The following is a 13720-nucleotide window of genomic DNA, read 5'->3' as shown; positions in this document are numbered from 1 at the left end:
GGATGGAAGACTAATGTCAGTTTTCGAGCCCCCATCACTCTCACCCTTATAACCTTGTAACGTAACATGACCAACATGATGACATCGTTCTTTGCCCAAATATCATTAATGTAACGTGACCAGCATGGTAACATCGTTCTTTGCTCAAATATAATTTTAAGAGTAACGAACAACTTTCTGTCCGATGTCTGAATATTGAAATGTGAACCGTGTTTAGCCCTTACATTCCAAACACAATAAAAATATTAGCACAAGCTTTTTTAGTTCTTGTATCACGTAACATAACGTATCGTAGCGTTTATTCAACAACTGATAGACATAACATAATATAGCTTCATATTCACTGTGGTAAAACAAACAAACAAACATACATACACATCGCAGTCAGTCCTCGCTATACCTCAAACGCGCCGTTCATTCTCTCTCCCTTAAGTGAGCAATGTTCCCCACATACAAATTCCAAGCAAAGTAAACTTATATAAGACTAATGTGGAAAACATAGTCTTGATACTATTATTAAATTGACTTGTTCATTATCCCCGAGTTCAAGGCTGTCGCTAAGACCTACATTATCCAAATGTAAACAGCAATCAATGAGAATATGACCGGATGAGGCGATAGTGAAATAGCTCTGGGTTATGTCTGTTTTCAGTTCTTGTAACACAGTCAATGTAGCGTAATGTGTTTGAAAACAGGCTTTCTGCTGCCTAAATAAATAGCATTTGAAAATGTATGCATGTCTACTCAATCTCTATCCCCCCTCTTCATCCAACACCAAATATTGCTGTGCAGACCTTGTAACACACATCAGCATTAGCGCTCATTTCTTCTAACACACTGTCAATGCAGCGTTATGCAGGAAAATAAACTTTCTGCTGCTTAAATAAATAACATTTGAAAATGTATGCAAGTCTAGACAATCTCCTATAGCCCTTACATTCTAAACACAAATAAAATATTAGCACACGCTTGTATCGCATTATATCATCATTACGTAACGTGGAAAACTTCGTTCTGTCTGATGATCAAATAGCATTTTTTAATAAATGACGTCAGCTTGGTCTTATGCCATTAGGACTGTATTACACTGTGCACAACAGTAGACTTATAATATCCTAGCAAGACAATGACGCAGAATGATCAACGCTCTTATACTGAAAGAGTGAGAGAGGCACTTAGTAACATAACGTGGAAATCAACTTTCTGTCTGATGTCCGAATATCATTATTGAAATGTGAACCCCATTTAGCCAAACACAATATCTCCATTACATCTCTTACCATATAAATATTACTGTCTGCCAGTTTTAGCCCTCTGTAACACAAAGTAACATAACGTAACGCGGAAATCATCAACTTTCTGCAGTACAAAATGTCATTTTGAAATGAAAAATGAGACTTAGTCCACCTCCATTTTATCTCAGTGAGTGCAGGTGCGCAAGCTCTCAATAAGTGCAGGTGTGCAAGCTCTCAGTGAGTGCAGGTGGACAAGCTCTCACTGAGTGCAGGTGCACAAGCTCTCAGTGAGTGCAGGTGCACAAGCTCTCAGTGATTGCAGGTGGGCAAGCTCTCAGTGAGTGCAGGTGCGCAAGCTCTCAGAGAGAGCAGGTGCGCAAGTATAGACAACAATATTTTTCATATAAATATTGGTGTCTACCAGTTTTAGCCTCTGTAACACATTGTAATGTAACGCGGAAATCAAATTTCTACAGACCAAAATACCATTTTTAAATGAAAGTATGACTTAGTCCATCTCCATTACATCTCCTACCATATAAAGATTACTGTTTACTAGTTTTAACCCCTGTAACACTTGTAATGTAACGTGAAAATCATCAACTTTCTGCAGACCAAAATACTACTATGCACAGCCTACTATGGAAAGCCCGATTTGCCTAATAAGCCAAGTTTTACTGAATTAATATATTTTATCCATTTTTTTTATGAAATGATAAAGCTACCCATTTCATTATGTATGAGGTCAATTTTTTTTATTGGAGCTAAAATTAAGGTAGATATATGACCGAACCTAACCAACCCTACCTAACCTAACCTAACCTAACTATCTCTATAGGTTAGGTAGCCGAAAAAGTTAGGTTAGGTTAGGTAGCCGAAAAAGTTAGGTTAGGTTAGGTAGCCGAAAAAGTTAGGTTAGGTTAGGTTAGGTAGGTTAGGTAGTCGAAAAACAATTAATTCATGAAAACTTGTCTTAATAGGCAAGTCGGGCCTGGCATAGTAGGCTGAGAAGTGCGTTCTGGCTACTAGGTACGACATATATACATATATTATGAAATATGACCGAAAAAGTAAGATTAATAATTCTAACACGAATTTTCTCTATGTTTCTTATATTTCTTTTCACTGTTGATGGTAACTGAAAAATCTTACTGGTAACTGATTTTTCATTTACCATCAACAGTGAAAAGAAATATAAGAAACATAGAGAAAATTCGTGTTAGAATTATTAATCTTACTTTTTCGGTCATATATAATAATATATGTCTACAGGAAAGACTGCTACCAAAATATACTAATATATATATATATATATATATATATATATATATATATATATATATATATATATATATATTATATATATATATATATATATATATATATATATATATATATATATATATATATATATATATATATATATTGGTGTATACTGGCAGCAGGTTTTCTTTCAAACATGTTTCATTGAATATGACCGCATATTCTGTATTTATTATTTTCTGGTTTAGGGCTTCTATCCCTCTAACTATTTTCTTAGCATCAGGGCTTAATTGAATTTGCCTTCTGCAGCCCCTATGTTTATCCCTTATGTATCCCCTCATGTTTTCACCTTCATTGTATTATCACCTGACCTAATGCGGGTATAAAATCAACTAGTATTGTAAGATCTGTTCACTTGAGAATGAACCATGGAGGTTCGAAACGTCGTGCAAATTATACAAATAAGTGTAATACACTCTATAGTAAATCACTTCTTTTCTTCACCTTAAAAGTACGAAAATGAGTTTTGGAGAACTCCTATTTCAATTAAGCCCTGATGCTAAAAAAATAGTTAGAGGGATAGAAGCCCTAAACCAGAAAATAATAAATACAGAATATGCGGTCATATTCAATGAAACATATATATATATATATGTATATATATATATATATATATATATATATATATATATTATATATATATATATATATAATAATGTACCTCTGGGGTACAACTTTTTCGGTCATATATAATAATATATGTCTACAGGAAAGACTGCTACCAAAATATACTAATATATATATATATATACCTAGAAGGGGAACCACCTCTGGTGCAAGTGTAGGGACCCATAGCCTCGGAGTAAAAAATAAAGAGTACTCAGAGAAGACCTTGTGGATCCTCACTGAACACCTTGATATTTTCTTCTACCACACCTATTCTTTTGGTATGTGTGTATATTTATCTAACTTTATTTTAAAATGTCATTACACAAAAAAGTTACAATATTGATTACATGCAGGGTACAAGGCTGCTTGTCACAAGTTGAAAAGCTCCTTCAGCTCCTCAGATGGCGGGCAGGAACCATGAATGCAGTGAGCATTTCCTCTCTGGATTGCCACACTAAGGCGCTGAAAAAGAAAACTGTTAGCTCTAGGGTCTCTAGTTGTTTCGATTAGCTTAGACCCCAACTCCTTCAAAAAACTAGCAGCACTTTTATCCCAGGCACCAAGTGTCTCTGAGGCAATGGGGACAAAATTGTAGTGGTGCTCAAGGTCTCTGTATTTACGTGACTTGACTGCTTCCCGGTGATTGGCAGCTCCTCCTGCTTGTGTAGCACTGAAGTCAACATAGGTATTGGCTAAAGTTGAAACGCAAGTGTAGTCCCACACCAACTGTCTACAATTCTTCCAGGGGTTCACTGTGATTCCATCTGGGCGACCGACAGGCTCATCAGAGTTGCGGGACATTAGGTAACGGGGCTCTCTCTCTGCTGGACAACCGGCTGTGGTAAGGCTTCTCTTAATAATGTCATTGACCTCGCCGTGTCTTGCATGCCATCCTCCTGTCCTTTGGCAGAGAAGGCCATGCCGTCCGTATCTGTAGGCCTCTGCCTCACCGCAAATACACCTGTATTCGGTGTGGATTGGGGCAGCGAGGCGGAGAGCCACGGCAATTCAGAGGGCCTGCGGTGTGAGACGGGTGCCGGTTGCTGACATTGGGATCATGTACCCCTGCCTGTTGAACTAGGTGCTCAGGTAAGATTTCCTTCACCAAGTTGTCAGACCCCACTGAAGAGGACAGGAACGCTGGTACAGCAATTTGTGTTGCTGTGTGCACGCCAAGGCCTCCGAGTCAGTCTGACAGGAAGGGTGGCCTGTTTCCACTGTAAGTCATCTTCATCTTCAGCGAACATCTTAGAAAGTAGGTCAGCCTGGGGAGGGACAAGCATCTGGTGATGAGGTAAAGTGCATCATGAGCATCGATATCTTCAATCCTCTCGTTCATCCTCTTCAGGTCAGTGATCTTCTTACCAAGGACCCCGTCGATGGCATTCCTTCCAAGAGGAGCTCCTAGGAGTGTGCTGTCCTCAGGGTTGATTGTATGAATGTCAGGCAAAACAACCTTTATTTGCTCTATAATGTGCTGGTTGGTGGAGGTTATTTCGCACTTGGAAGGGTTCAGGGTGAGGCCTAGGCTTGCTCCTTGCTCTTGAATTATTCTTATGTCGTCCAAGAGTGAGGCTGGGCAGCCGGCTAGAGTACCATCATCAAAAAAACAAATGTTGAGCTCACTGGACAGGTTATCGGTGACTTCCTTGATAACTAGGCAGAAAAGAAAGGGAACAAGGGGGTCACCCTGTTGGACACCTTCTTGTGATTCAATTTCATGTTCCCCAAGAAGCAGAGTTAGATTCTTGCTGTAGCATGAGTTTACATATACATATATATATATATATATATATATATATATATATATATATATATATATATATATATAATATATATATATATATATATATATATATATATATATATATATATGTGTCGTACCTAGTAGCCAGAACGCACTTCTCAGCCTACTATGCAAGGCCCGATTTGCCTAATAAGCCAAGTTTTCATGAATTAATTGTTTTTCGACTACCTAACCTACCTAACCTAACCTAACCTAACTTTTTCGGCTACCTAACCAAACCTAACCTATAAAGATAGGTTAGGTTAGGTTAGGTAGGGTTGGTTAGGTTCGGTCATATATCTACGTTAATTTTAACTCCAATAAAAAAAAATTGACCTCATACATAATGAAATGGGTAGCTTTATCATTTCATAAGAAAAAGATTAGAAAAAATATATTAATTCAGGAAAAATTGGCTTATTAGGCAAATCGGGCCTTGCATAGTAAGCCAAAAAGTGAGTTCTGGCTACTAGGTACGACATATATATATATATATATATATATATATATATATATATATATATATATATATATATATATATATATGTCGTACCTAATAGCCAGAACGCACTTCTCAGCCTACTATTCAAGGCCTGATTTGCCTAATAAGCCAAGTTTTCATGAATTAATGTTTTTTCGTCTACCTAACCTACCTAACCTAACCTAACCTAGCTTTTTTTGGCTACCTAACCTAACCTTACCTATAAATATAGATTAGGTTAGGTTAGGTAGGGTTGGTTAGGTTCGGTCATATATCTACGTTAATTTTAAATCCAGTAAAAAGAATTGACCTCATACATAGAGAAAAGGGTTGCTTTATCATTTCATAAGAAAAAAATTATTGTAAATATATTAATTCAGGAAAACTTGGCTTATTAGGCAAATCGGGCCTTGAATAGTAGGCTGAGAAGTGAGTTCTGGCTACTAGGTACGACATATATATATATATATATATATATATATATATATATATATATATATATATATATATATATATATATATAAACTCCACACCCAAGAAGGATTCGAACCCAAACAGCCAGGAGCACTATGCACCATGGCTGATCTGGTTCCTGAACCACTCGACCACTGTGACTGTACAAAAGGCATTGGTAGCCGAGGCTAAATACAACGACTCAACAGCACTTGGTGGTAAGCTTGGGCATAGATATTTCATCGAATCACCTCACTTTGTAGGGCCACGTGACTTTTGTACAGTCACTGTGGCCACGTGACTGTACAAAAGAGGGAAATTATTGCTTGTTTTCTTACTTCATTATTGAGTTTGAAGCTGTTGCCCACTATATGGGTTACATTAAGCCTTTTACAGAAGTCGTTAGGTTTAATATCTTCAAGTTTGTTTAGTATATTAAAGATCATGTCTTGTTTGTAGTCCTGTGGCCCACAACCGTTCCTGGAAACATTTTTGTCTCTCTTTGAAGGTCACATTTTCATGATTGGATACAGTAGTCCAGACAGAGAGCAGCAGAGTCTTGAACAGTTAAATGCAGTGATTGCTACATAGTGTTTCCAGCCTTCTTTTGATAAGTGGTTCCAGGATGTCAAAGAATCTCTGGATTATTATTAAGCTTATTTGAACTTGTTTTACTTTAACTCCTAATTTCAATATCTTGTGGATCCAAAATCCTAGGATCTTTCCTTCACCAGTCTCTTGCATATAAGTTTTGTTTATGTGATTGATGTTCATAGTTCATTATCATCCCCACAGAATAGGTCTTGCGTTTATTAATATTGAAAGGCATTTGCAAGTCATCTGACACTTGTTGATTTCTTTCTAAGGCTTCAATGCAATTTTTGCCTCCTGTTTTGCCGCAGATCTCAGTGTCATAAGCAAATTTGATGATATTTTTTTAAATTTATCATCAATGTCATTGATATATATATGACAAATAGGGTTTGCCTTAAGAGGATACCGTTAGGAACTTCATTCGCCATATTTTTTCCAGTCAAGCTCGTATTCATGTAGGAATAATCATAGCTTTCTTTGTTTTACCAAAAATTTATAAATTTCAATATTCTGCCATTCATTGCATTTGCTTGCAATTGTCTTCCCGATCTTTCATACAGTACCTTATCAACAACTTCAGAGAAGTCCATGTATGCTACATCTGCTGGAAGTCCTTTGTCTGAATAGATACCTTGAGGTTACCTTGAGGTGGTTCCGGGGCTTAGCGTCCCCGCGGCCCGGTCGTCGACCAGGCCTCCTGGTTGCCGGACTGATCAACCAGGCTGTTGGACGCGGCTGCTGCAGATAGTTGCAGGTTTCCAATAAATGTTAGCAGACAAATAAGACAGGATTTATTTTTAACAAAACCATATTGTGATAATTTTCTTATATTGTCAGTGCGTTTGAGAAGGAGTTCCTCTATTAGGATTCTCTCCTTGAACTTGCTGATATGTGAGGTTACGTGATTTGTCGGTATTTTCTGCTGAGCGCTTTCTGTCTTTCTTCAAGATAAGGTGACAATTGCATATTTTCAATCTTGCGGGAACTTTCTCAGTGTCCAAATATTTGCAGAATATGAGTTTCAGCAGAAGATACAGTTAATCGGTCAGCTTCTTTACTATTTTGGATTGAATTTCATCCACAGCAGGGCTCCAGAGATGTTAAATTGCTCAATGGTCTTCCTGGTTGATTCATACGTAAGGGAAATCTCTGAATTAATTTTCTTCTCTTGAATCATAATATTTACCCTTTCCCCTGCTGCAAGTATGTATATGGATATTATGTTAAATAATTTTCCTAGCATGAACACTGATCTAAAATTTCGTTCAGGGTGTTGGCTGGGAGTTTGTCGTCAGTTATAACTTGAATGGTCTCATCTTTGAACGGTTCTATAGTTATTTGTCATCGTTTTACTTTTATTTTAGGCACAAAATGATTGTTTCTTTCGTAACGTTTTGCACAAGTTTTCTTTCATAGATTTTTTTTAGCTGATCTGATTTCAAGGGTAGCAGAATTTAATGCATTTTTGTAAATCGCATAATCTATGTAATTATTAAAAGGATGACGATTCTTCCAGCAGCTGTACCTAGTTGTTGGATCATTTCCAAATGTCTTCATCATTCATCTAGTTCTTTTTCGTTTCCCTCTCCATCTTGGCACCCTTATAGGGGTCTCTAGAATTGAATTCCATCGCAGAATATGGAAGTCACATGAGCGGTGAGCTTCTATATTACCTGTATTTGATGGAACATACATTGTTGCAAGATCAAGAATGTTATCTCGCATAGACTTTGCCACATAGTGTATGATAGAGTCCTAAACTTGAGATAATTGAGTCAAGAACTTCTTCTCCTTCCATCTGTGGTGTTAGATTCACCCAATCTATCGTCCCGTGGATCTTCGCCGCTTGGAATGGTTACTAGAGAGATGACCTCGCTTCTTCCAGGGGCGACGTTCAATCTTTGATGGTCCAAGTGACTGACCATCAACTGGACTCCGGCCTCATATCACAGCTCCTTCTCCTCTTATCCTTCCCAAGTGTTATATAGATATAAAGGCTGTATATAAACATATAGCCTTTATATAGACATATATAGGCTTTACATAGACATACAGGCTTCATATAGACATATCGGCTTTATATACACATTTAGGCTTTCTTCTGATAAATACCTTATTGTCTCGAGGTTAAAATCCGCGGATGTTAGAGTTTCGCTTTAGTTCCTGCATTTTTCAGCTTATGATTATCAGTAAGTTGGTGTGGTGTTGGTGCGTCTGCCCTGTACCACACTCCCACTGTCATTATGCTAACATTTTCCATCACACAGAGTCTGAGGATCCCATGTTATATAATTTCTCGTTGCTAGTTGCAGTCAAGTGCTCCTATATATAGTAGAATGTGAAGAGTGAGTGGTACCTAGAAGAAAAGTGTTCCCCTTCGGTTATATATTTTCCTACCAACATTTCGTTGTTCCAAATAAAATCAAGATTCTCAGCCTCAATGTATGAAAACAATGCGTCAGATTTGCATTCTAGGCACCTGACATTTATATTGAAGGAACTTTACACATTGTTCCCTGGACTGAAGAATTCATACTGCAACATGCACACTATTATTCCGTACATAGTCCTTTGAGTTTTGTTCCTGCTTGTCATTGGAGATGCAATGGGTTAGTTCTGCCTCACTGAGTGGATGACTTCGAACTTTTCACTATCTTCAAGCTTGGTCTGCTTTGTATATGGGTTTTCATGCGCGACTCTTGACTCCTTGAGTTTAGTTGTCAGTATTTTGCTGTTTTAATGTGAAGTCTAAGGATATGGAAATGCTATACTTATTCAGATGCTTTATTAAGTAAGTAATTGTCAAAAGAAGGCACCAAACCGGGAAGGATATGTAGCACTACCAAATGTGCTGAATAATCAGAGGGCGCTAAATATCACCAAGAATGCCAATACGAGAACAGAAACGCATAATGTGAACGATATCAAAAGTATCCGATTCAAAAAGAATTCTCTCGAGGGACAAGTGACCATGAGGGACGGTCGGAAAGCAAGACACACGTTCGTCCTGGAAGTCAGGACATACAACAAGAATGTGCACAACCGTAAGAGGAACAATGCAATTAGGATAATAAGGAGCAGGGTGGCGCTCCATTAATTGACCATGAGTTAAACGTGTATGGCCAATACATAACCTAGCCAGAGCCGTTTCTCACCGCCGGTTACGGTGGTAGGAGGAAGGCCACAGAGATACATGATTCTTAAGAGTACGTAGTTTGTTACCAGTAACAGAAGACCAAAAACCCTGCCTACAGGCAAGGATGGAGGAATGAATAATTTGGTATAAGTTGGAATAAGGAATACCTTTACAGGAGATGGGACAAGTGTGAATAGCGTCCTTAGCGGCAGCATCCGCATGCTCATTTATAGAGACACAAACATGGCTGCAAACCCAGCAAAACTCAACCGACGTAAATTTACTGGAGAAAAGAAACAGCCAATGTTGAATCTCGATGTGTTGGAAAATCCGACACCATTTAATATCATACAGACAGATAATTGCTGCTGTATTACCAACAATTAACCTATAGAAAACGTAACTTGTAGTGGAATTACCGTCTAAAGAAAACAGGATATCATCACCACATACTATTATAATTCACCAGCTATTCTGCTGGGAATTATTCTTAAATACATTAGTCTTTGGACTTTACCATCATAAAAACATCTCATATAAATTAACTTAATTATCAATATTAAAGTAGAGTATATGTGACCCTTCTATCACTTTCTGTCATGTGGACAATGTAGGCCAGGCGTCAGTGAGGAGGGAGGGGGCAGCCATTGTTGTGTCACCTCCGAGACGTGTGGAGCAAATTCGACTCCTATCATATCTGGACAATGTCGGCCAGTAGCATCAATAGTATGGAGTGTTAGACATTGCCATTGTTGAGACTAGACCAGAGGCTCACACGGGAGCAAATTCGGCTCCTGTTAATTTTACTTGGACGTAGTGTTATGGAAACCAAAGGTGTCCCATCTTCAACATGCTGTCTACAAATCAAGTTAAGTGTTCTTTCCGAAACCCGTATATCTATCATTAGTGGCCATTAATGTCATTGGGTAGGGTGATCCGGTTAGAACGCGAGGCAGCCTCAAACTAAAGGTAATTAAGCCAGGTCTTCATGTTCCATGTTCAGTTTTCTCTGAAATACTTGTCATATATAGAATCTGGCTTTTCAGCTAGCGCCCTTTTGACAGGTCAAGACGAGGAAGCATATGCTTTGTGCACCAGTTACTGGGTGATGGAAGCTACCTCAAAGAGGATAATTTGGTGTCTACACCCTAGTTATACCTGGTGGACTAACCTGCTGTACTATAAGATAAGGAACCTTTTCAATGTATGTAGTTAATACTGTAGTTTGATTGGCTGCATATATATTTAATTAATATAAACCCCCCCCCCTAATGTGTAGAGGATCGATTTGTGAGATTAAGAGATTATTGCAGAAATACAGTCCACTTATCATTATACAAATTGCTATCGAATTATATAAATTAACGTAAATATAAATTCTATATATATTCATATAAATTAAATAAATATAAATCTCACAGGTCGGTTCCCACACGATGACCACTGGGTGGACCAGATTAAAGGACCCCAAAGCCATGAGGCACTACGAGAGTCAACTACCACCACAAAGGAGAAATTACGACGAGAAAGCAGGAGACGAAGAGCATAGAGAATAGCATAAAGTTCTGCTGGGAAGAAGCTAGCCTCCGGAGGAAGCAGACACATATAAGTGTGGTCAGGAAAAAGAACAGAGTAGCCCACATCGTCTGTAGACTTAGACCTATCAGTGAAGATGGAAACGGAGTGGGAGTGTGAAGAAAAGTGCTCAAGGAAAAGGCATTTCATAACCGTAGGAGGGGTAAAAGCTTTAGTGATGCAGGTTAGGGAAGTACAAAATTTGGGAAGGAGGACCCTCCACGGGGGCAAGGACGGAACAATACGATGAGAAACATTGGTAATATGAACTGAAAGAGAATCTTGTAAGCGAGACAAACGGACAGAAAGAGGAAGGTAGTGAAGAGGAACAGGAACTACAAGAGGGGTAAAAGTTTAAGCACGACAGAGGTGAGAGTGAGGATGCTGGAAGGACCGCACAAGATAGCGAAGACAGTAGTGATCACGGCGGTCCTGGAGAGAGAGAAAGCCAGTGTCACCGTACTAGCTGAGGATAGGAACTGAACAAAACGCACCGGAGCTGAGGCGCAATCCAGTATGGTGCAAAGACTCACGACGACGAAGAGTAGAAGGAGAAGCAGAAGAGAATGCAGGACAACCATAATCGAGTTCAGACAGGACGAGAGAGGAGTGCAAATAGAGTAGCGTGCACCTATCTGCTCCCAAAGAAGTATGGGACAAAACCTTAAGTAGGTTAAGGGCCTTAGAGTACTCATCTAGGAGGTAAGAGATATGGGGCGAGAAAGACAAACGAGTGTCAAAAAATTAGCCCCAAAAGATTTGCGGAATCTTTGTACACAATGGGATGACCATAAAGAGACAAAGAAGGACGAAGGACGACATGCTTTCGAGTAAAAATCATAGCACAAGTCTTAATTGCAGAGAACTTGAAGCCATGATTGGTGACCCAAGACGACACGGCATCAATCGCAAGTTGAAGCCGCCGTTGAAGGAGAGGCGAATCATCACCTCGACAGCAAAGAGTAAGATCATCGACATAGAGAGCGGAGAAGATCCCAGAAGAAAGGAGGGAAGAAGACCATTGAGGGCAACCAGAAAAAGAGTAGTGCTCAAAACACTACCCTGGGGTACACCTTCGCATTGCCGAAAAGAGGCAGAGAGAGTGGTACCAAGCCTGACTCGAAAGGAACGACGAGAGAGGAAGCTGTGGAGGAAGAGAGGGAGATTACCACGAAGGCCAAAAGAACGAAGTTGAGACAGAATATGGTATCTCCAGGTGGTGTCATAAGCCTTTTCCAGGTCAAAAAGAACATCAACAACGGAGGTCCTCGCAGCAAAAGCAGTACGAATATAGACCTCCAAGTTCACCAGGACATCCGTTGTGCTGCGGCACTTGCGAAAACCATATTGAGAAGGAGAGAGGTGGTGATGGTCTTCCAAGAACCACATCAGACCAACATTTACCATAAATCAAAGAATTTATCAAAGAGTTTGCAGACACAACTTGTGAGGGCAATAGGGCAGAAGTCCTTAGGGAATGTCCCAAGAGACCCCGGTTTCCGAATAGGAAGTACAACGGCATCGAGCCAGTCCTCAAGGATTGAAGACGACTCCCAGAGATGGTTATACAGACTCAATAAATACTGAGACGTGCAAGGAGGGAGATGGCGAAGCATATCATAATGAATGTCATCTGAGCCCGCTGCTGTAGAACCTCAGAGGGCCGGGGCAGACTGAAGTTCATAGAGAGAGAGAAGGGATCGTTATAGGGAAGGCGGAAATGAGTGCAGAAATCTAAGGGATGAGATTCAAGAACGGGCTTACAAAGAAAGAAGGACTGAGGAAGATGAGAACCAGAATTAACAGAAGAAAAGTGGAAACCCAGTTCGGTCGTGACCTGCACTGGGTCCGCCACAAGAGTACCATGGAGATGAATAACTGGCGAGATATCTGGAACGAACTAACCTGCAATATTGCGGATCTTCTTCCAGATCTGCGGTAGAGGAGTATCGAACGTAATGGTGGAAACGTAAGATTTCCAACTCTCATACTTAGCTGTACGGATGATCCTATGGGCCACCGCACTTGCTTTCTGAAACATAATGAAAGAATCAGCCGTCTGTCGGCGTCGGTGTTTCTTCCAGGCTGCACGCTTACAGTGAACAGCCCGAGCACAGTCCGCATTCCACCAGGGAACGCACTTCCGCATGCCCCGGAAGGTAGAGCAAGGAATAGAGTGGAGGGCAGCATCGAAGATGGTGTCATGAAAAAGGAGGAGGGCACGAGAAAGAGGCAGAGAGGAGAGGTCAGTGAGAGTAGCACGGAGGGTGAATAGGTTCCAGTCAGCTGTGGCAAACTGCCACCTAGGGAAGGAGAGGGGAGGGTGAAAAGAGAAAAAGGTAACAAGGATGGGGAAATGGTCACTGTTATTGAGGTCATCAAGAACCCGCCATGTGAGATCTAAATAAAGGGACGACGATCAGAGAAAAAGATTAAGACAGGAAAGGGTGCGAGTTCGAGAGTCCACATGGGTGGGCTCAACAGAATTCACAAGAGACAGGGAAGAAGAGAGGATGAACGGTTCGAGA

The sequence above is a fragment of the Procambarus clarkii genome, chromosome 14, assembly GCF_040958095.1.
Source record: "Procambarus clarkii isolate CNS0578487 chromosome 14, FALCON_Pclarkii_2.0, whole genome shotgun sequence".
Taxonomy (NCBI): domain Eukaryota; kingdom Metazoa; phylum Arthropoda; class Malacostraca; order Decapoda; family Cambaridae; genus Procambarus; species Procambarus clarkii.
This window is presented reverse-complemented; position numbering follows the sequence as displayed.